Below are 23,309 nucleotides of genomic sequence, written 5' to 3'. Positions count from 1 at the left end.
GGGGTGCTGTCTCACCAAAGATCAGCTGCTGGTGATCCTGGACTCTTGCTTCAGGACAAAGGCAAAATGGCACTGCTCTGCACCTTGACCTCCAGGCTGACTTCCTTCCCGAGCTCAGCTGTGGGTGATCAGGCACATGGATCTTCTCTCTCCAAGCCTCGTCTCTTCAGCTTCGTGCTACTCCACTGATTCCAGCCTCCAGCCTCTCTCTCAGCCTCTCGGGGTTTCTCTGACTTTCTGTGGCTGTGGGCAGTCCTTGAGTCCTCTCTCACATGGGATGGTAAAAACTTACAGTTCTCTTTGTCTTTCTGCTTTCAGGTCAAAGTTTATATAAGATTCCAGTGAAAGGATTTAGACTTATCTTGGGTCCTGCAATCTAATCAAAGGCCTTGACTAAAGTGATCTAATCAAAAGTGATCTAATTTTAAAAAGTTCCTTAATTGAATCTAACCCAAAAATCCCACATACAACAGGTTTATGTGCACAGGAATGGGCTAGTTTAAGAACATAATTTTCCAATCCTTTCATGGTTCATAAATATGATGAATGAGTATTCACACATTTGTGTGAGATGTGTCTCCCTCAAACCTTGTTATGTCAGCACATTACCCATGTGACATGAAAAAAAAAAAAAAGGACATAATTTTCCAGTGTCCACAAAAGATTCAAACGAGGACAGAGGGGAGATATTGATATACCATTTTACAGATGGAAAAACTAAACTATGCTGAGTGCATCATAATTAAACTTCTGAAAACTAGACAAATTCTGGAAAGCAGCCTTCCAAAATGGGAAAAATAATTCAAAGGATAGTTCATTTCTCATCAGAAAACATGAGGGTTAGAAGTAAGAGGCACAATATTTTTCAACTGATATACCCAGTGATATACCCTTCAGGAATGAAGAGGAAAGCAAAACATTCTTCGATGAAGGAAAACTAAGAGAACTTGTCACCAGCAGACCTACTCTAAAAGAACAGTTAAAGGAAATTTTCTGAACAGAAAGGAAATGATAAAGAAGAAACCATGGAGTATCAGAAAGGAAGACCAAAGTAAGAAAAAGCATGCAAATACAAAGGCTTTCATTTCCTTTTGAGTTTTTAATATTGTTTTGTAAATTATGCTAATTAAAGCCAATATTATAACACTGCCTGACATGGTCCCAAATGTACATAGAGGAAATATTATAGAAAATTGTATGATAGATAGGGAAAAGTAAAAGAATGTAAAGTGTGGTAAGGATTCTCTATTAGACATAAACTGGATAAAAGATATCAGCTGTCTACTGGGATAACTGATATATATATAATATAATACCTAGATGCAACTACTAAGAAAGCCACACATTTCTGAGTACAAAAGATATATTCAGACACAGTATACATAAATCAAAATGGAATTCTAAAATACGTTTTTTTTTCTAGAAACAGCACATTTTTCTGGAAACAACACATTTCATCTAAAGAGATGAATAATCATTTATTCACTAAGAAAAAAAAGCACTTCAAGTGTGCATGTGTGTGAATAGCAAAGTTGAATTTATGGTTTAGATTGGATTGCAGGCCTTTTTACATAAGCTAATTGCTACTACTCTCAGACACATATAGTAACAGATTAACCACTAAATCTGCCAGATGTGGTCAAGCCAGATTTACACTGTAGATAGATGGGATTGTGGTTACTGTATTATCTTGTGTATAGCTTGCTATTAAGGATGTGAAATATGTGCTTTTTCAAAACTTTGTGCTTGAAATTATCTTGATGTTATTCCATGTTTAGAAAATTCTTTTCACAGATAAATATAAAGGTAAATTTTTACTTGCTTTTATTCAAATGATCACAGATGTGGAATGTATGATCTGGCTTACTGATATTTATTGTATTTTTCTAAGAACTTCGTGATGTCTTAGGGAAACAAAATCAATGTATTACTTTTTATATTTTTGAAACATAAAGTAAGATATTAACACACTGAAAATTTTAGTTATCTGAACTTGTAAAGAACAACTTTGATAATTTTTAACAAGAGGGGTGTTATAATTCGGGAATAAAAATGTCACACAATACCATATTCTGACAATTTCATATCCCCTTACTTCTGGGAACAATGGTCTATTTCATATTTCATTCTAATGCCAATTTCAGAAGAATGAAAGGCCATATCCGTGGGAAATGACATTTCAAAACTCGAAAAAGGGAGAGCATATTTATGAGGAAGAATGATTCCTTTTAGAGGCATAGTTCTCCCTAATTTACAATTAATCAGAGTTAAGCATGTAGTTCATTTCAATAAATATTTATTGAGAACCTACTATGTGCCAAGCTCTGTTTATAATAAAAGGTATTTTGGTGAACAGCTGAGAAAAAGCTCCTCCTGTCACAGGGTTTGCACTTTGTTGGAAATTTTTAAATAAAATTAACGGTTAAAAGAAATAATACACAGTGATTACACTGAGAACTGTGTTATAAAAGTGTTTAGGGGTAAATGATCAACAATGTAAAGGCAAAACAAATGCAATCCTGCTTGGTATCTGAATATATCTCTGAACCTAAAAAGGATTCACTTAATTGTTCCATTTGATACCCATCATAATTTTGTGAGATTATTTTTTCTATTTTACAGACACAACTATTGAAATGATAGAGACATAGAGATGTAAGACAGGAGAAGTAGAATCAAAAAGACCTTCTCTAGAATCCTGGCTCAGAATATCCTATTATATTCTACTTATGTGCCTTTGAGCAAGGTATTAAAACAAACAAAAAACCTTCAGCCTAGTATGTTTGACTTTGTGTACTGTTCTTTCTACTACACCACATCCATCATTCCAACACAGGGTTGACTACCTGATCTCTTTTTCAGTTCTAAATGTCAATGGTTTGTGTGCTTCATCCTTTGATCCAAATGGTAACAACAAAAATCCTATCTATAGAAATTGCAGAAGTTGGCTTCTTTCTTTACCTATACTGAGTAAGATTCTGCATTTATCTTGACGTTAGCAGCCTAAGCCTTCCATTACTCATTTCTTCACTTTATCTGCAAACCAGATTATAGGCTTCAATCAATAGTCTTTAAAAATGTGTGTGCATACACATGTGGGTTTTATTTTGGTCTTTAAAAAAGTAGGGTCTTTAAGGATTGACTCAAGTGGTACTAGCTTTGTTTCCTGACATTGCATCACTATCTTCAAATGAGCCTCAACAGATATAAGAAAAGGTATCTACATTCCTTTTCTAAGAAAAGGTATCCACATTCCTTTACATTTTATGATGACCTTATTTAAATGAATCTCCAGTTCCTCGCTCTAGGAATGATGGTGGTGTTTTGCCTTTTACCAGTGACTCTTAACCATGTTTGTTGATTATAGATCTTTCTGAGAATTAAAGGTCATGCACCCTCTATTACTTTCAGCATACTGTTTTTTTTTTTTTAACAGACCAAGTAATAGTACATTATAAAATCAGATTACCTTGGAACCTGTAGAAAAAGCAATTTACCATGTATGTTTGAGTCTATTTCTGTTCCTTTCTATTTTGTTCCATTAAGTTCAAACTCCACACTGTCTTGATTTTTATAGCTTTATATTAAGTCTTGGAATCAGGTAGTGTAAATCCTCCAACTTTGTTCTTTTACAAAAATTTTTTTTTTGTTATTATTCTATAGCTGTTCTTTTCTATTTAAACTCTAAAATCAGCTTGTCAATTTCTAAGAACCTATCTTGGGATTTTCATTGGTACTGAATTGAATCTGAGGAGCTCTATCTGAAAAGAAATGGCATCTCCCTAAGAGTTGATCAGTCAATAAACATTTATTTCAGTGTTTTAAAATTTTTCTCACCATTCTGAAATTATTTTCAGGGTACTGGCATTACATGTATTTTTAAAATTTTATATCTAGGAATTTTTTACTTTTTGATACAGTTGTGAAGGGCATTTACAATCTCAACATTTCAACCTTATGGGGAAAACATTTGGTATTTTCCCATTAAGTATGATGTTAATGTAAGATTTATTTTGTACATTCCCTTTAGGAGACTGATAAAACTTTACTTTATTGCTCTTTGCTGACACATTTTATCATGGGCAGGGGTTGATGTTTTTGAAATGCTTTTTCTTTATCCATTGAGATCAATCATCTGATCTTCATTTTTTCAAGTTATTTGGAGATTGACATTAATTGAATTTTTTTAAAAAAGATTTATTTATTTCTCCCTCCCTGCCCCTTGTTCACTCCTCTCTATGTCCATTCGCTGTGTGTTCTTCTGCATCCGTTTGCTTTATCTGGCAGCACTAGGAAACTGTGTCTCTTTTTTTGTTGCATCATCTTGCTGTGTGAGCTCTCCATGTGTATGGCGCCACTCCTGAGCAGGCTGTACTTTTTTTCACGTGGTGTGGCTCTCCTTGCAGGGTGTACTCCTTGTGTGTGTGGCACCCCTACATGGGGTGCCCCTGCATGGCACAGCACTTCTTGCACAGGCAGTACTGTGTGTGGGCCAGCTTACCACATGGGTCAGGAGGCCCTGAGGATTGAACCCTGGACCCTCCATATGGTAAACGGAGGCTCCATCAGTTAAGCCATGTACACTTTCCTACAGTAATTGATTTTTATCTTTTCACCCAACCTTGAATCCCTGGGCAATCTCAACTTATTTGTGATATATTATCCTTTAAAATTGTTGCTGGATTTTATATGTTAATTAGTTTGCATTTATGTTCATGTGAAACATTATTCTGTAGTTGCCTTGATTTGCAATATCCTTTTCAGATCTGTGTATTGGGATTTTGCTGGACTCAAAATGAGTTGAAAAATTTTTTCTACTGCTCTGTGTTTTGAAAGAACTTATCTAGAATTGGTATTAAATGTTTAATAGGAAAAATAGTGAAACTATCTGGGACAGGAGGTTTGTTTTGGGGAAAAGGTTTTACTTGAAAATTCAATAAATGTTATCATATATACTACTATCCTGTTTCATCTTTCTTTTGGCGTCAGTTTCAGTAACTTGTATTTTTCAAAGAATTTATTGTATGTAAGTTGTTAAATTTATTGGCACAAAGTTGTTTATAACAGTCTCTTATCTTTTTTAATGTCTTTAGAATCTATAATTGTTAACTGTTAACATTGGAAATTTGTATCTCCTATTTATCCTGATTAGTCTTATACAGTAAATGTTTATTTTTAATTTTATTAATCTTTTTAAAAGTTAACTTTGACTTCTAAATTTTCCCCTATTTTTTAAAACTTTTTTTGGTCAATTTCTGCTTTTTAAAAAATAGCCTTATTTCTCTCTTTTATTAAATTTTATATGTTTGTCACTGTGCCTTTAAGTCAAATAGTCTTTTCATTCAGTATCAATCTGCTATAAACTCATTCAGTGAATTTTTCAGTTTTGATATTTTGCATTTTATTTTTAGAGTTTCCACTTGATTCTTGTTTATAGTTTCTATTTCTTTGCTAAGATTTTCCATCTGTTTTCCCATTATATACATTGTTTCCTTCAGGTCTTGGAACACATATATAAAAGATGTTTTAGAGTCATTTTCTGTGAATTCTGCTAATTCATTTTCCTTCTTTATATATTTAGGACATTTTTATTATTGGCTTGCCTTTGAACACATTGTAGGGAGTCTGAATTTTTCTGCCTTTCAATGGTGTTAAATTTTATTCTGGCGATCCTTCCATCCCAAGAGAGCTGGTGTATACAGGTGGCTCACCATCAGTTATTTCCCTACATTCAAGGATTTCAGTCCTGTGCCGCTCTTTATATAATCCTTGAAAGCCATTGCCTTTTATTTTGTCCGTGTTTGTAGTTGCTTTTGTGGGAAGGAAAGTCTGAATAGAAATAGAAGTCCAGGAGTAACATTGCACATTGTATTTCCCAAAGTTCTTTCAGATACATTCTCTCATTCAATTACCTTTGCAAACCTGCTTCCACAGTTTCCTGCTTCTAAAGTTGACTTTTTTTCCTTCTTACAATATCACAGCTAGTAATAAGCATGATGGGCTGGAATCTAAATCTCCTTATCTCTTCTCTCTCCTCTTTTTCCAGCTACAACACAGCTAAGGACAGAATAAAATGCATATGTTGTCCAAGAGAGCTAGAAGATAGATCATGTTTATTTAAGCCAGAGTTTGAAATTCTGCCTGCTCTCATCCACATATATTAGACATAAAACAAAACAAACTTCTTTATTAGTATCAGAGATCCACTTTTATACAAGATTCAGGAAAGAGGGGGAGAAATAGCATTTTACCATACTCAAACACTTTAAGGGTTGCATATACGTCAAAATATACTAAAAGGTGGGAAACTGAATAATTGTTAAAAAGACCAAATGAAACAAAAGGATCACACAGGTTGTTTAGAAAGTCCTGAGGCAGTGGATTTTTACAAACATCTGTTTCCAATATGAGACAGCTTAAGAAATCACACACATCAGCACCAAGATATTCTTTAACTTCATAAAAAAAAATCATATATTACCCTACACATATAATAAACAGTACAAGTCAACAAGACCTCAACATAGAGGCTATTTATTAAATAGATGATTGTTCTTAGTACAGGTTACAAATGAATAATGAAAACGAAATTTATTTACTTTATACTTAGTGGAACTCACACTTGATTCCATGTAAGAATCATCTGAAGGTTCCTTGCCCCCACCACCATAGAGTGTGGTTCAGTGGTTTTAGGAGGAGGACAGAAGTACTTACTTTTAATTTAGCCCTTCAGGTTATTGTGAATTAGGGGTCCGAAAACCCACATTGGGCCAAGAGTAATCAATACCAGCTCTCACTATATAATCCAAAAATCCTATTAGATCAGCAATAACATCTTGAATTTAACAAGTCAAATGAGGCTAAAGCTATTAAATTTTTAAAAAATGATGTGAGTCCAATCCTGTTTTTTCTTCAGTGCCTGTGCTCTTAAAATGAACCCTACACCTTGTAGTTTGGCCTGCATATATCGTAGCTATATCCTCTTGATTTACCTTGAAGTCTTAACCCCCAAACCAACTTAGACCTCTTTACATACTCCCATTCCCAAAAATACAATACTTGAAGATTCATTTAAACCACAGGTTCTTAACAAGGGGTCCGTGAGCTTTAATTTAATGTCAAAAAAACATTATTCTTGTGGGGATGAGTTGATCCGAGCATGATATATTTATTAAGTAATACACAGTGTAGTATGGGCTTAGTAAGGGATCCATGGGAACCAAAAAAGTTAAGAACCCCTGATTTTAAACCATCCTTGACAACTCGTTTCTCCCATTCCCCCACATTCAATTCCATTATCATGTGGAAATTTTGATTTTACATCCTAAATATATCTTTTATTTCTTTTAAGATTTGTTTCTCTCCTCTTCCTCGCCACCCACCCCACCCAGTTGTGTGCTTTCTGTGTCCATTCGCTATATGATCTTCTGTGTCCGCTTGTATTCTTGTCAGTGGCACCCGGAATCTGCATCTCTTTTTTCTTGCGTCATCTTGCTGTGTTAGCTCTCCATGTGTGTGGTGCCACTCCTGGGCAGGCTGCACTTTATTTGTGTGGGGTGGCTCTCCTTATGGGGTGCACTCCTTGTACTTGGGGCTCCCCTACACAGGGGACAACCCTGCATGGCAGGGCACTCCTTGCGCGCATCAGCACTGCACGTGGGCCAGCTCATCACGTGGGTCAGGAGGACCTGGGTTTGAACCTTGGACCTCCCATGTGGTAGGCGGACACCCTATCCATTGGGCCAAGTGTGCTTCCCCCTAAATGTATCTTGAGTTTCTATACTTCTCTCCACCTGCAACACCATCACCTGGAGGCAAGCCACCATTATCTCTCTTTACTACTGGCCACTGACATCCACTTTTGTGCCATTCCAGTTTACTATTCACATTGCAGTTAGAGTGATCCCTTCAAGGTGCAAATCTGACCACACATGAAACAATTCAGTGTTTTCCCCTTGCTTGGGGTAATAAAGAACAAAATTCTTACCATGACCAAGATAACCTGCATAATTCGGTCTCTACCTATTTCTCTAAGTCTCATTTGTACCAAGATTCCTCTCTCTCTAGATATGCTGGTACTTACAGCAATCTGAGCTATGCCTTTGTACATGGTGTCCCCAAACACTGAAATATTCTTCACTCGATCATCATCTCATCATCTTCTCATTTTGGGAGTCTCAACTCAGTCATTGCCTCCTTCTGGGAAATTACCCTATTGTAAGTTTACATAGCAGCCTATACCTATTTTTCTTAAAGTTGTCATTTTCTATTTATATCTGCTCTTTGGAGTAATGGATGTCTCCCTAATTAGACTGTAAACTAGGTAAGGACAGAAAATGAAATGCTTGGGATAGCTCTCCATCTTTAGCACCTAGTCCAGTGTTTTAGAACACAGGAGATATTCAATAAATATTTCATGAATAACTACACAAGTTACTTAAGTAATTGAATAGGAGTTTCTTGGCAAGAAGAGTAAGGTTGTTAAAGGGATATAGGCCTTGAAAATATCTGTTTCGAAAAGAAATTTTAAATAGTGCTTAGAAAAGCAATATTATAAAACTTTTTGATCTCAAGCTTAATTTTTTTCTATGGGAAATCACAGCTAAGTTAGAACAATAGAATGGTGATTAGGAAGTAGAAAATATTTGTGTTAATAATAGTTAGTCTTAAAATGCAACATACAGGTGCAACTCATCCTGCAGTAAGCCCATTGTCCATGCCTCAGACCGCGTACTTTCCTTGTTTCTTACTCCCTTGCCTGTGTTTTTTTTTTAAAAGTAATGTATATATTTTACAAAAGGTTTACATGGTATAAAACCATCTCCAACAGAATTCTTATTATTTCCTAGAAAATATTATGGTCAGTCAAGGGGCTTAGATGGAAACCAAACAAAATCATCTTTCTGTGATTCAGTATTGGATGGGTTATTGGAATCTGTGACTAAAACACATCTGTGGACACAAAGACAAGCTTAGCCTTATTTTCTTTGAGCCAGCTGAGCATTGCATATAAATCACCCAGAAGCAGCAATAATGGGGTATGTCTTTTCTGAGGACCCACTGTTCATCATGAATTTTCTTAGTTAGTCCTTAAAACATCTAGAGGCAGATTCCTGTCTTTTTCTATTTTAAGAATGAGGGAACTCCCATTTTATTTATGCTGAAATAGGTACACAGCCCAAATGAGCTACATAAACTACCATTTCCCAAAATGTCTTCTGCTAAACACAAGTAACAAGGTGAGAGTTAACTGGGATATTTCCAAAACAAAAACCAAAAAGAAAAGGAAAGTTGTAATCCTTGGTCAAATAAGGAAAAAAAATGTTGGGTTAAAAAGGATAAAGCAGTTTTTTCAGTTGTTATTTTTTTTAATTTGTGGGACTTCTCAGAGATGAATTTAAAGTCTTAATATGCACTGTGATGATCCAAAAGAAGTTAATAGGGCATAGAATTTTCTATATTTTTTTGGCTTCTTGAAATACTAATATTTTAAGAAACTCTCATGGTTTGTGGAATACAGTTTTGGGGAAAGGTGATTTCATGATGTATGTAGCTTTAAATCATATACACCAAGTATTAGCATTTTGTTTACCTTAAGTGTTACCCCCTTCAAGCATGTTTGGAAAAAGTGTTGGGAGAGAAGAGATTGTTTAAATTCTGAGTTTTCAAATTGCCTGTGGACATGTTGAATTCTACACTTTTCTCAACTGTTGTCAAAATAATTTTCCCTATTTAAAGCGTAAGAAGTTAGAAAACTGTGAGCTCAAGGTACACACAATTTGGAACCAAAAAGGTTTGTCTGACTCCAAATAAGGTGTTCTTTCCACTAATGCTTAGTTCTGCTCATGTCACTGTCTTTTTCACTCGGAGGCAATTCCACATAATGGTTGAGGATATGGGTCTTGGGGTGAATGCTCCAGAATAGAGCTCCAATCAGATGTTGGCTCTATTTGTAAGCTTGTGGTTTGCATAACCTTAGTTATATTGTCTTCATCTGCACAAAGAGAAAAATAGTAAGATCGCCATGACAATTAAACAAGATGATGAGCATAAAGAGATAGTACCCCCAAATTGTCACCATGATTATTATGCATATTGGCTGTAGTTGGAGAAATTGTCTTATAAAGACAACTTTTTATAAATAAAATATGGCGCTTTTAGAATAATATAAATCTTTATTCCAAAAATTCAGGCAACATTGAAATAATTAGAAAAATCATGTGACACACACTTTGACAAATTCACTGATGAAAAAATTCACTATATTTGAGGTATTGATCATTAGGGGCATAAAAAAGCTTTCTTGAGCTAGGTGATGGTTACATGAGTGTATTCATTTGAAAAAGCCAAGCATTAAAAAATTGCAATAGAGTATGTTAAGGGCTAAGAATTGTGCAATAAATAATAGCTTTTTTAAACTCTAGGAACATAAGGATTAGACAGGAAGTCCTCTATCACCCAAGAGCACTTGGGTTAAACCCTTATTTGTAGTCAGTCCTCAACAAATAATGACAAAATGGCTGGTGCACTGCTTTCTGGTGTTATAAGTGAGGTTAAAATAATAAGAAATAACTGATTTAATTTAGTTGGTGAAAGAAAGCATATTAGGGTTGGAAGATGAGTAAATTGCTTTCCTTGATTGTTTTTACAATAAAAGTGCAATAGATTATTTTTACAGCATGCACTATTTAATTTTAAGTCAAAGTACTCACAACATTTGAAATAAAAGCTCTAAAGTTGTAAAAGAAAAATTGATATGAATTACATGAATGAAGGTAAAAAGGAAAATCTGTGTGAAAACATAGACTATAGACTGGGAGAAAAGCCATCTATATAGCATTATCACTTTGGGGATACTATGATCCAATTAACAATGTCACTCCTGGGTGGGAGGACAGATACCATAGGAGCTGGAATTTCATTCCAGGTTGGGAACTGATTAAATAGAGCAAGACAAAGTTCAGTGGAGAAACAGATAAAGGAAGCCTCAACTGTTGGATATTTACATCTAACACCTTTGCTTTAAATGAGTGTGAATAGCAGGTGACCTTTACCCAAGAATAATATAGTAAAAACCTTGATAATGACACTGTTTATAAATACTTAAGTATTTATACTTCACAGAGAAGCTGGAAGTGCCGGTCAAAGCCTACAGTGTTAAGGAGACGAATGGAATGTCCTCAAGAGCTTCCACAAGCCTGTCACCTCCTACCAGGAGGCCTGCAGTATCCCTGGGATTGGGAAGTGGATGGCTGAGAAGATTGTAGAGATCCTGGAGAGCAGGCACCTGCAGAAGCTGGACCACATCAGTGAGAGTGGTCCTGTTTTGAAGGTCTTCTCCAACATCTGGGGAGCTGGACTCAAGACTGCCCAAATGTACCAGCAGGGCTTCCGGAGCCTGGAAGACATCCACAGCCAGCCCTTCCTGACCCCTCCGCAGGCCTTCAGCCTGAAGCATCATGATGACTTCCCGGAACGCGTGCCCAGGGAGGAGGTGATGGAGATTGAGCCAGGAATTGGCCCAGGTCCTCAACCCCAGGCTTCTGTGTGTGGCATGTGGGTCGAACTGATGGGGAAAAGCAACCTGTGGGTATGTGGATATGCTGGTCACTTACTCAGATGGCTGGTCCCACCAGGGCATGTTAAATCACCTCCTCGACAGCCTTTGGCAATGAGGGTCCTGACAGACAATTTGGTGAGCCAGGACGAGAATGGCCAGCAGCAGAAGTACCTGGGAGCGTGCCAGCTTCCAGGGCCAGGGCGGTGGCACCGGCAGCCTGACATCATCCTTGTGCCCTGCTGCGAATTTGCCTGTGCCCTGCTCTACTTCACCGGCTCTGCCCACTTCAAACGTTCCATGTGGGCTCTGGCCAAGACCAAGGGCATGAGCTTGTCGGAGCACGCCCTCAGGACGGCTGTGGTCTGGAGCACCCAGGGCCAAGGCAGGGCCTGGCCAGGTTCTGCCCACTCCCACTGGGAAGGATGTCTTCAGGCTCTTAGGCCTACCCTACCGAGAACCAGCTGGATGGGAGTGATGACCCATGGCTGGGGTCCCCGAGGCCTGGACCAGCTGGCTACCTGGCTGTCTAACACTCCCCTCTGGCCTCAGTTGGCTGAACCTCACTACTTCAACCACGAGCAGCCCTCGGCGAGCCTGGGCCCTGGGCTTGCAGGAAGCAAGCAGGCTGCTGTCCCCTCTTCCTCACCACTGCCCTGATAGATTTTGCACTTAGGGAGATATACAAATAAAATTTTTATAAAAAACAGGATACATGCACATGCACACATATATAACTGAAAAAAATAGGGACAAAGAAGAAAAGGGAAAATGCACCTATAATCTCACTGATAACCATTGTTGATCTATTTCCTTCTGATTTTTTAAAACATATTTTGTATTACTGTGAGCTATCGTAAATGAATAAACAAAGGAAATGGACTCAGGTTGTGACTTATTCCTTTTGCCCCAAAGTTTGCAAAGTGAAGAAAGAGGTTCTAATTAGTGAAAGTTAAAAAAATTCTACAGAACCAGACAGCAAATTTTCTTAAATATAGTAAAGGGAAGTAAATCTGTTGAAATGTGTATTAGTGAGCCAAAGGGGTGCTGATGCAAAATACCAGAAGCCTTTTATAAAGGGTATTTATTTGGGGTAGGAGCTGACAGATACCAGGCAATAAAGCATAGGGTACTTCCCTCACCAATGTCTATTTCCACGTGTTGGAGCAAGATGGCTGCCAATATCCACCAGGGTTCAGGCTTCCTGGGTTCCTCTCTTTCTGGGCTCAGGGTTCCTGTCTTCCTGGGGCTTGCTTCTCTTTCCTCTGGGTGCTTCTTTCCCTGGACTCCAGCTTTGGAATCAAACTCCAAATCAAAACTCCAACATCAAAATCTCCAACTCTGTCCTTGGCCATGTCTTTTATCTGACCCTAGTGACATGGCCCAATCAAAGCCTAACCATAATTTAATCATGCCCAGGTACAGATTAGTTTACAAACATAATCCAATATCTATTTTTGGAATTCATAACTATATCAAACTGATACAAATGGATATCACTATTATTTCCTGGAAGAATTAATTTACTTGTTATTATGGCATTTTCAATGTTTCAATATTCAGTTCATTTATAACCCCCTCTAGAAAGCTCCATATCCCCTCTTTTCTACCAGGTAGAATTTACTCACCTTTCTTTGCACCTCTGTGGTATCTTAAGAATGCTATAATAAATTCTGTGATCCTCTATTGTCCTTTTTCATTCTTCATGTCATTCCTCCAGGAAAACTTCCTAGACCCCTATGATGAGTTTGGGTCTCTAGTGTATGTTCCTGTAACTCCAGAGACTTTTCTTTCATAATGGTTATCACTGATGTATTTATGTATATAATTGTTTATTAAAATATTCTTTTCGAGACAATCCATAAGCTATCAAGCTTACTGTTTATAGCTTTGTTCCCTTGAACTGAGCCCAGTGCCTGTCACATAAAGCATATTCAAAAAATGCTTAAAGAGGGAAAAATGGGAGGAAGAAAGGGAGGGAGGGTGGCAAGTAGGGGAGGGGACGGCAGAGGATGGCAGGAAACCAGAGGGGAGGAATGGAGGGAGAAAGGACCTGAATGGAGTTTTCTACCAAAGAAATTAGGTTGAGTGCTCTGGGGAAAAACAAAGCAAAAGGGACCAAGGTCTTGCATATTATCTCCAGATAGAAAGAACAAACAGCAGAAACAAGTAGTGAGATTATCAAAGGTAGAAATAATCTCCTCGTCTCTCCCATTCAAAAAATATTAATAAAAGCATGTGGCTGCTTCTTAAAGTCATGTATAGCACTTACATCCATCTCCTGCTGACTTTGGCCGTTTTTTTCCCCACGCATCTCAATCCGTCTTTGTGCAAAATGTTCGTTCTTTTTTTTTTCAGAATAGGTCATTCATGTTTACAAAAATTGGCCACGCTTTTTTTTTAATTTTTAAAAAAAATTTAATGTCTGGGATCCAATCTGCTTACTTGCACATCTCTGAGGGCCTGGGCTGTGGGCAGACCCAGCTAAACAATATGTGTTAGGATTTTTAAGCCCACAGGCAAGGAAGTGAGGCAGCTGGGGAAGGCGACATAGATTGCCATTTACTTAAGGAAACAACTGCAATATTAGTGTTTCTTTTTCCTGGTAAAATGGAGAATAAAAAGTTGGTGAAAAATAGTTTTACCAGTCTATCTTCCAATGGGTAGTTAGGAGGCTGGTAGGAATTTTCAAACATAATATAACGAAATCAAGAAACAAAAAGGTTCCTCTTCATCTGCACAGAAGCTCTGTTGAAGCTGAAATACTTGTGGGATATTAGGAATGAAAAATGTCAGCATGCACTCTGCCCAGGCTTGTCTGGGTTATGGCTCCCACCTCGTGGCCATCATTACCGCCCAGTAAAAGGACCTCTTTGTCCCAGGAGTATTGCTTTTCAGAGACAAAAAACATCCACAAGCCGCCTCTCATTTTGACACACGGGGCACGGCATTCAGGGAATAATGCGAGGAATCACCGAATGCCAGTTACGGAATCATTGGAAGATGAAGCTCTTTAGTACGGGTTTAACTGAGTCTTTTTCTCTTATGAATTTCCTTCCTGAATGAAAAGTCACTTTGCAAGTGAAAACAACCTGGATTCTACAGTGGCTTGAAATGCAGGGCTTATAAACAAATAAAAGGAAAAGGACGGGAAAAAGAGAAAATAGGGAGATACTGGAGACAGAGAAGAGGACATGCCATTCTAAATTCTTAGCCTAAAGTAAATATTAGTCACCGTGTATGTGTGTGTGTGTGTGTGTGTGTGTGTGTGTGTGTTTGCTAAGCCTGCTAACTTGGACCTGAAATGATCGAGGCCCTGAATGAGCACATTTCCTGATGTCTGTTTTGGTAGACTGAGGGGGTCCATGGAAAATGAGCACCCATTAATTTTCACCCCAGCTCCAAGGGAAAGGCAAGATTGTTACGGACATTCTGCCCTCTGCCAGGAATCTCCCTGTATCTCCAGCGTCAGGTCAGAGCTTTGGGAGGAAAGATGAGCTTCTGGCATAGTTTTGGAACACAGTGACTGATTTCTTAGAGGTGAGGATGCTGTAACCACAGCTCTTTCAACCAAATCACTTTTAAGTCCAACTTAGAGGTTTGCGTTTGTTAAAATTGTGGCACTGAAGAAAGAGAGTAACTTCTTTTCCTGATCATCTGATGCGAATGCCAGGCAAACCATTTTGCTGAAGCCGGCTATAATCTGTCCTCCTGTACATCTGGTATCTAAAACAACCTGAAAGTAAGAAAAGCAGATAATTTTGCTTGAGGTCAAGCCATGATTCAATAGCACGATGGACCCTGTGATGGCATGGATATGTAAGAGCACAGAGGACATGGTCTATAAAACCTGAGAACTTCAGATTAAATGAAAGAGCCAATAGACAGTGTTAGGATAAACGAGTAGACCCTCAACACAAACACTGAACAGCACTGGATTTTGTTTTATCCTGAGTACCATTAGATAAGTATTTAACTTCTCTCTGACTGAGCTTATATGCCTTACATTTCTGGCTTCTTTTCTACTAGGAAACAGAGGCCAGAGCTTAGATTTCTGTCTCTTATCATCATGCTAACAAACATCAAGTGCCAACCACTGCTCTAAATACACACGCACATGTATATAAATTTATATTTATTTATGTATGTTGTATATATTGATTTAGTCATCCCCCAAACCTTATAAGGTGAAGAAATCTTTGTTATCTCCATGTAACAAGTTCACATGAATTTTAAATGGCAGAGCAAGAATTCAAACCAAGGCACTCTTGTCTTCACAGCTGACCCTGAATAGTAAGCCATAATGAAGCACGCCATTCTCTCTTTTTTATTTTCCCTTACTCACGTCATTAAACTCCTGGAACTGCATCTTGCCTTCATATATAGGCAAAGGGTGTGGGTGTTGCTATGCTTTAAGCCACACTTCCACCTCTTGCCCTAAATTTGAAAAGAATGTATTTATTTGGTTTTCTTTGGTTTGCGTGCTTGCTTATTAATAACTACGGTCAATGTATTTTTGTGAAGGAGGTGTTACTTACAGGCTTTCCAACTTCAGGTGTTATGTACTCAGGAAGGGGGTGAAAGATAACTGGATTATGCTTACATGAAAACTGTACTAAATGAATTTTGTTCCCTGAATGGAGGAGAGGTCTGGGTTGGTGGGTCTAAGCTGGTCTAATACATCCTGGGTTTACGTGGGTTTGGATGTAAGACATAATGTCTCTAACATGGATGAGTCTCCCAAGCAGTGGCTTCCGAAGACCCACAGAGGATGGGGAGAAAGATGACTATGGGTGGAGAAAGGTCACTTTAATTTTCTCTGTCCCACAGGCAGGGGAAGGGTGATTTCTGGCTCTTAGAAATACTCTCCTCCAGCAAAGCAGGGCAGAATGGGGTAGCTGGAGCTCTTTCCATTTTCTTGGAAGATGGAGACATTTCCCCCATGAAAAGCTTAGTACACTGTATGCTTAGAGATATACCCTGCTCTATTTCTCAATTAATTATTTTCCCTTACCCTCATTGCTTACTGATCTCACAGGCTATTTTTTTCCAGATATCATCTCATCCTTCAGTCTATCTTGGCCCATTTCCTTCCAATCTCAGTAATCTTCTGAGATCGGGCTTTCCTCTTTCTTAGCCCCATATTTTTGCCAGCACCCTCCTGGCCATACTCTCTGGCTCAATCTTAGCCACAGGATCTCTCCTTCCCCATCTAGTCCAGTTCTTCACAGGTGGCACCCAGGCAGGAAAAACTTGGTCTGAGGTAAGCTCTCTGAAACATATTTAATTCCAAATGATGCTCCTTATTTATAAAATTCAAAATTTCTGGCGGCGGACTTGGCCCAGTGGTTAGGGCATCCGTCTACCACATGGGAGGTCTGCGGTTCAAACCCTGGGCCTTCTTGACCCATGTGGAGCTGGCCCATGCACAGTGCTGATGCGCACAAGGAGTGCCCTGCCTCGCAGGGGTGTCCCCCGCATAGGGGAGCCCCATGCACAAGGAGTGCGCCCAATAAGGAGAGCCATCCAGCGTGAAAGAAAGTGCAGCCTGCCCAGGAATGGTTCCGCACACACAGAGAACTGATGCAACAAGATGATGCAACAAAAAGAAACACAGATTCCCGTGCCGCTGACAACAACAGAAGCAAACAAAGAAGACACAGCAAATAGACACAGAGAAGACACAACCGGGGTGGGGGGGGAAGGGGAGAGAAACAAATAAATAAATCTTTAAAAAAATTTTTTTTCTTAAAAATTCATAAAGGCAGTTTCTCTCTTACACATTTATTCAACAAATTCAATAAATATTATACAACTACTATGCAAGTCCCAAGAAATATAATATTGAAGAGGTAGGTGCTGAACAAGTTATGGACAGCTTTTAGACAAAAGCATGTGGTCACTAGCATTATCTGTTTACTAGTAACACTTTTAAACAATTTTTAAAGGTTTTACTAAGGACTGATCAAGTATAAATAACAACAAATTTAACTGTGACAAAACTGATTGGCAGCTTTTATATTTTCTAGTCATTGTAGAGCTCTTGCATGTAAAGCTCTTGCATGTCCTAGGATTCTCAAACCAACACAACTATCTCCTTTACCAAACATATTGATGTCCTGCATTAAACTGTTTTTTAAATGCCTAATTAAAAATGTTTCTTTTTATACTGGGTTTAGTAAAGTTTAATTTTAACAAAATCTAATTCTACAACCCAAACTGAACATTAAGTGGTTATTTTAGATATATAATTTTATTCCTAGCAAACAATTTAGCTATGCTATTGACTAAACTAACATGAAAAACAGAAACTTAGCCTAGATTTGCCTTGCGAAGTACCTGTTTTACCTTGCATAATTTTTTGAAAAGAAATGTACTGACAAAATATGCCATGAGATGTAAAAATTTCATTCTTTAACATTAGAGGTATTTTCCAATTGTGGAGGAATCTATAGTTATCATATAGGTTTAATGGGAACTTTGTTATATTTCTTAGATATTCCCAATTAATCAAGTTTTTCCTACTATGGAGAGGTATGGGACATGCTGGGTGTCAACAAATTCTTCATCGCTTTTCCCCCAATATGGAACAGGTGACCACACATGTAGTAGGATATTAAATGCCATCTCTGGTTAAAGCAGAAACGGGGATGTTACCATCTTCATCTAACATAATAGTGCATTAAGCATATTACACTGATATTGATTCTTTTGGGTTTCTAAATTTCTCTTTCCTTCATTTCCTTTATTCTGCTTCTCCCTTTGCTGTTGCCATATTTTGACAGTACCAGAGTAACAAAGGAACTGATGAATATCACAAGGAACCCTTTCTTTCTAAGCCTTGGACTTGAAAATTGGAATGGGGGCATAGTAAGGGGAGAAAAGGACAAAGAGAAATCATTAAGAAGAGAGGTTCAGTCATTTCCTCACTCCTCTTTTCTGAGTTCTAGAGGAGAAAATTTCAGGCTCATTTTGATATGAATGAAATAATTTTCCTCTGAGAGCCTTGAACTTCAGTTATGGACTCTATTATCTCTTCTTGACTTCTCCCAAACTCTTTCTCCACATTCCTAATTCAGCACTCTGCTTCTACCTAAACTTAACCCTGGAATTTGTTTCCAATTGAAATGGAAGGTGTTTTCACCTGCGATTTTTACAGCAATGCCAAAAGAACAATTACTCAATGCTCAGTAGCTTTAACCTGAATGATTCTTCAAGAATTATGGTTCCCAGAGAAAATTTACATCGTATGGTTCCATCTTTCCTCATTTCCACATTGTTTTGGAAAAAATATGTCCTATAGGAGAGATAAAGGGGAAGACTGAGTTCAAATTTGCTTCTGTACTTAGTTTGGTGGGGGAAGCCTAGGCAAATCACCTAATAGTTTCTAGCATTGGTTCCTCAATAATGCTGCTTTATTGTGTTCCAAGATAAAATTATAAGAGTTAATGACAATAGATGGCAGTAGTACTCAAAGTGTGGTCTGGGCATCCATCTGTGTACCTGAGACACTTTCATGGAGTCTGCAAAGACAAAACCATTTTTTTAGTACGATTAAGACACTATTTCCCTAATCACTTTCATTCCCTTGTGAGCATATCATGTACAAAAAGTTCATTAATATTGTTTCATATTCAACATTAAAATTAACCTTCAAGAAAATAACACTAGTAGAGTTTTCATGTAGTACCCAAGAAGTTCATCCACAATTATTTGAATTCAAATACTCTTCCTTTTCCCCAACTGTACATCTGTATGGAGCCATATTTTTATCTATATACTTCAACCAAAACAACACTTTGCAACAGATTGAATGCAGAAACAAATGAGACTCCAGCTGTATCCAATTAAGCCAGTAATTGAAGAGATTTACAAATATGTGAAACAAAGCAAACCTTTTCACTAAATGTTTCTTTGTTTTGGAAAATATTCTTATTATTCAAAAAACTATGTGATTTATGTTCACATTTAATAGAGTTATTATTGTTATTTTTAAGTGCACTAATAAATATTTTTTAATCTGTTTTTTTTTTACATTTTGAATACAACAAATATCAATAAATATAACTCACATTAACAAAAGAGGTTTGGTGTCCTTGGAACTTTTTAAGTCTGCAAGAGTCCTGGAAAAAAGTAATGAGAATCACTGATACATGGAATGATGCTACATAATTTATATCATCTTTACATACTTATTAAACAAATGTGGAAAACCTGTTTTAATATTTTTCATTGGACAGCAAAAGGAAAATTATTTTTTTCTAATATCTTCTCCACTATCAACTGCCTTTATTTAATCAAAAATTATATAAATTCAAACAAACATTATAGGATTTTGCCTTCTTTAAATCCTTATATATACAAAAAGAAATCAAGTCCAAAGAATCCAGTTTTACTGACAATGGTAGGTCATTCTATTTAAGAAGGAATTATGGACAATTCGGGATCCTATAGATTTATAAATCAGATATATGATACATAATATCACTGAGACATTAGTAAGATAAAATTATAAAACATCTGGAGGAGCAGGAAAGACTACCCACTATTGCTTTTTAAGGGCAATACTCATATGACAAATTTGGTGGGTCAGGGAGGAAAGAATAAAATAGAAGGAATAAGATTAGGGCATATTCTATTTCTCTTCTTTAATTTCTAAGAAGGATATGAAATATCACCATACATTTGTATTAACAGGTATTCAGAAAAGGGGGACTTCAAAGAGAGGAGACTTAAAAAAACACCATGTTTTAGTTTGCCAGGCTGCTATGGAGATACAACCCAATGAGTTGGTTTCAACATTAGAAATTTATTGCTTCATAGTTTTGAGGCTGGGAGAAGTCCACAGTCTTGGCATCAGCAAGGCGATGCTTTCTCCCCAAAATCTGTAATGTTCTGATGCTGGCAGCTGGAGATCCTTGGGGTTCCTTGGCTTACAAGCCTTTCTCAGGTCACACTGTGATGTTCTCTCTTTTCTCTTCAGGAGTCTGGTGACTTCCAGCTCCTCCCTGTTGCTTTCTATCTATAAAACCTTCAGTAATCCAGATTAAAGCCCACTCTCATTCAACTGGGCCACACCTTAAGTAAAAATAGTATCTTCAAGAGGTCCCATTTACAATGGGCTCACAGTCTCAGGAGTGTGGGTTAAGATGAAGAACATGTCTAAATTAAGGTACATAACTCAATTTACTACGCACTGCAGTTATAGTAGAGGAAAAGTACAGAATTATAAAAGCAGTCAATAAAACCTTTTGAGAAGTCCAATCTGTTAGAGAAACAAAGTGAAGTAAGTGTAGTGAGCAACCCACAGAGGATCAGTTATCATATCTAGATTATTGTTTTTACATGCACACAACACATCCAAAAATTCCTAAATTCTCACAGCTTGTTTAGGATTCATTTGAATACTTTCCCTCTAAAAATATTTGAGGAACTTGATATGTTCAATACAACACAACACAGGACAAATAAAATAGATCAAAGACCCCAAGGGGGAACCAAAGGAAATAGAAGTTACCAGGATCCCATGGCAGTAGGTCATTCCTGTACCTTATGATAATACTGAGCCATCAGTATGTGGCAGATACTTTACACATGCTACCTTTCTCCATCCTTACAGCAGACTTAAGTGTCAGGCTCAATTGTTCCCATTTCACAAATGAGGAAACTAAGGTACAGAGAGCTTACACAGCATGCTCAAGGTCACATAGTAAGAAGTGGACTTGAGCACTTAGCTACTACACTACATTTTATGATCAAGGGTCTGTAGCAGGAGCTGGGGTATGGTAGCGACCTGGACCCTGACCTCAAGAACTTTACCATTTCATACACTAACAAATTAACTAAATAATTTAAGTAAGACTGTAATAAGTCCTATAATCAAAATATAAATAATGAACATAAAACAGAGTAAGGAACCCTTTCAATCAGATACAACGTTTTTATCCATGTAGCTTCAGTATCCAATATAAATGCTAATGAGATGACAAGGCTACTGGGGGAATATTCACAGAAGCAGGCTTTTGAATTTGTTTTTTATGAATGAGTACCATTTCCCCATTTAGAGAATGGGAGAGAAAATTTCATTTGGACAGTAGGTAATATTAATAAAAATTCACATCACTATTATTAATATTAATAACCAAAACATAGTATTCATTGAGTTCATGCTATGTACCAGGCAGTTTATTTGGATTTTCTCACTTAATACAGTGAATCAGATACCATCATCACCCCTCATCCATAGAGAGGAAAACTGAGGCTTGGTTACTTGCCAAATTTGTGTCAAAGCTAATCATGAATTGCTCACAGCCCAGGCTGTCTGAACATGGCATCCATGCTTTAGGATGATGCTACTCATTCTCTTAAGAATGCCCCGTTTTCCCCTGGGGTACTCAATGCCAGGTCCCACCATTGGTAGAGGGAATCTTGGCATGTGGCATCCAAGGAAGAACTAGTGCCCTTCCTTGCTCATTGCTCTCTGTTTTTACATGTTAGTTCTAATTTCAGCTCAGGTCCCTATAGCCCTCCCACAGAAGGCATGAGAATGGAGGCAAAAATAGGGGAACCCCATTGATGGCAGGAGCAGAGCTGTCTTGTAACTGGAAGGCAAACAAGTCACTTAGCTTTGAAGGCACAAGAAAGGCTGCATTTAGATATCAAGCACAAAAGATCAAAGCTGAGGAGTACAAACATGCCTGTTGTCTGTGGCAGGCAGCAAGTCACCAGAAGGGAGCCCCACATCCTTTATTGCAAAGCAGATGCAATACATCTGAGAGGTTGCCATAAACCAAATAAATACTGCCACAGGACCTTCCCTTGAAGTCGCATGGAAACAAAGGCATGGGGCTTTCACCTGAAACAGAGAGGGGCTGCTCTCCCTGCAGCTGCCATGTGGCCTTCTGCCCCAGGCTGCTGAGACTGTCTTAGATGAAAACTGAATATCCACTAATAAAATCCCCCAAAAGCACAAAACTGCTTTATATATCTGTTCTGAAAGAAAATAAAAGATTTTGTTTAAAATATTCTCTGGGAGGCGACATAGAAGACGTCTTTGCAAATCACAAAGATTCCAAGTTGACAGTGGATAATTAAGAGAAATACTTTTCTAATCTATGTCTCTTGTGAATGAACAAAGTGAAGGAAAGGATGCTTTTCATTACTCTACTTGGGAAACTTCCTGTATAAAAAGGGAAATGTAAATGCATTGGGTACCTACTACATGGAAAATATGATCTTAGCTGTTCTATATACATTATTGTATTGATTGTTATCCTATTCCTGGAATTTGGAATTATCAGGTCTACCATTATAGATGGGAAAACCCAATGAGTTTTTTCCTCAAGGTGATATAGTAGGTGTCAGAACCAGAGGTGAATGAACTCCCTCCTTCAAAAGAGAAAAGAAAAACTAGATCTCATCCAAAGCTGACTTCATAAAGAATTCCACCGGCTGGGAAACTGAAACCACAATTAGGGAATGCTGTGAAAATTTAAGAAGGTGACACAAGAGCAATTAACTGTAGCGCTAAAATATTTCACCTGTTAAAGTTTGAAAGAAAAAGAGAGATAGGTTTAGGACCTTAATAGCCAAGGATAAGTAACAAAGTCAGCAAATGGAACTAAAAGGCTTTAATCCTTGAACTTCATTTTAAAACACATTTTTATGGACAACCTAGAGTGTCTTGGCCTGCCCAGGTTCCTCCTGTTGGTAAAACCAATAGCCCCATTTCTCAGAAATCCTCTCAGACCTG

The 23,309-nt window shown here is 37.6% G+C and overlaps 1 long non-coding RNA gene, 1 other non-coding gene and 1 pseudogene across 2 annotated transcripts in view; 2 read left to right on the top strand and 1 right to left on the bottom strand.

The window, feature by feature from the left end:
- The first annotated feature begins 518 nt into the window (after positions 1-518).
- Positions 519-619, top strand: LOC111761203 (small nucleolar RNA U13). The gene has a single exon (XR_002794629.1). It is a non-coding gene; the product is annotated as a small nucleolar RNA U13 (small nucleolar RNA).
- A 9,405-nt stretch (positions 620-10,024) lies between these two features.
- Positions 10,025-12,035, top strand: LOC101443101 (DNA polymerase lambda pseudogene; annotated as a pseudogene).
- A 5,290-nt stretch (positions 12,036-17,325) lies between these two features.
- Positions 17,326-23,309, bottom strand: part of LOC101439048 (uncharacterized) — a 97,912-nt gene continuing 91,928 nt past the window's right edge. Inside the window, exons 5-6 of the long non-coding RNA XR_011645593.1 lie at positions 19,630-19,680; positions 17,326-19,080 (exon numbers count right to left, since the gene is read on the bottom strand). This is a non-coding gene — a long non-coding RNA (uncharacterized lncRNA). The remainder of the gene's footprint in view (positions 19,081-19,629; positions 19,681-23,309) is intronic.

Source organism: Dasypus novemcinctus, chromosome 14 (genome assembly GCF_030445035.2).
Source record: "Dasypus novemcinctus isolate mDasNov1 chromosome 14, mDasNov1.1.hap2, whole genome shotgun sequence".
In the NCBI taxonomy this organism is placed as follows: domain Eukaryota; kingdom Metazoa; phylum Chordata; class Mammalia; order Cingulata; family Dasypodidae; genus Dasypus; species Dasypus novemcinctus.
Note: the sequence above shows the minus strand (reverse complement) of the source record. Positions and strands in the feature narration are given on the sequence as shown.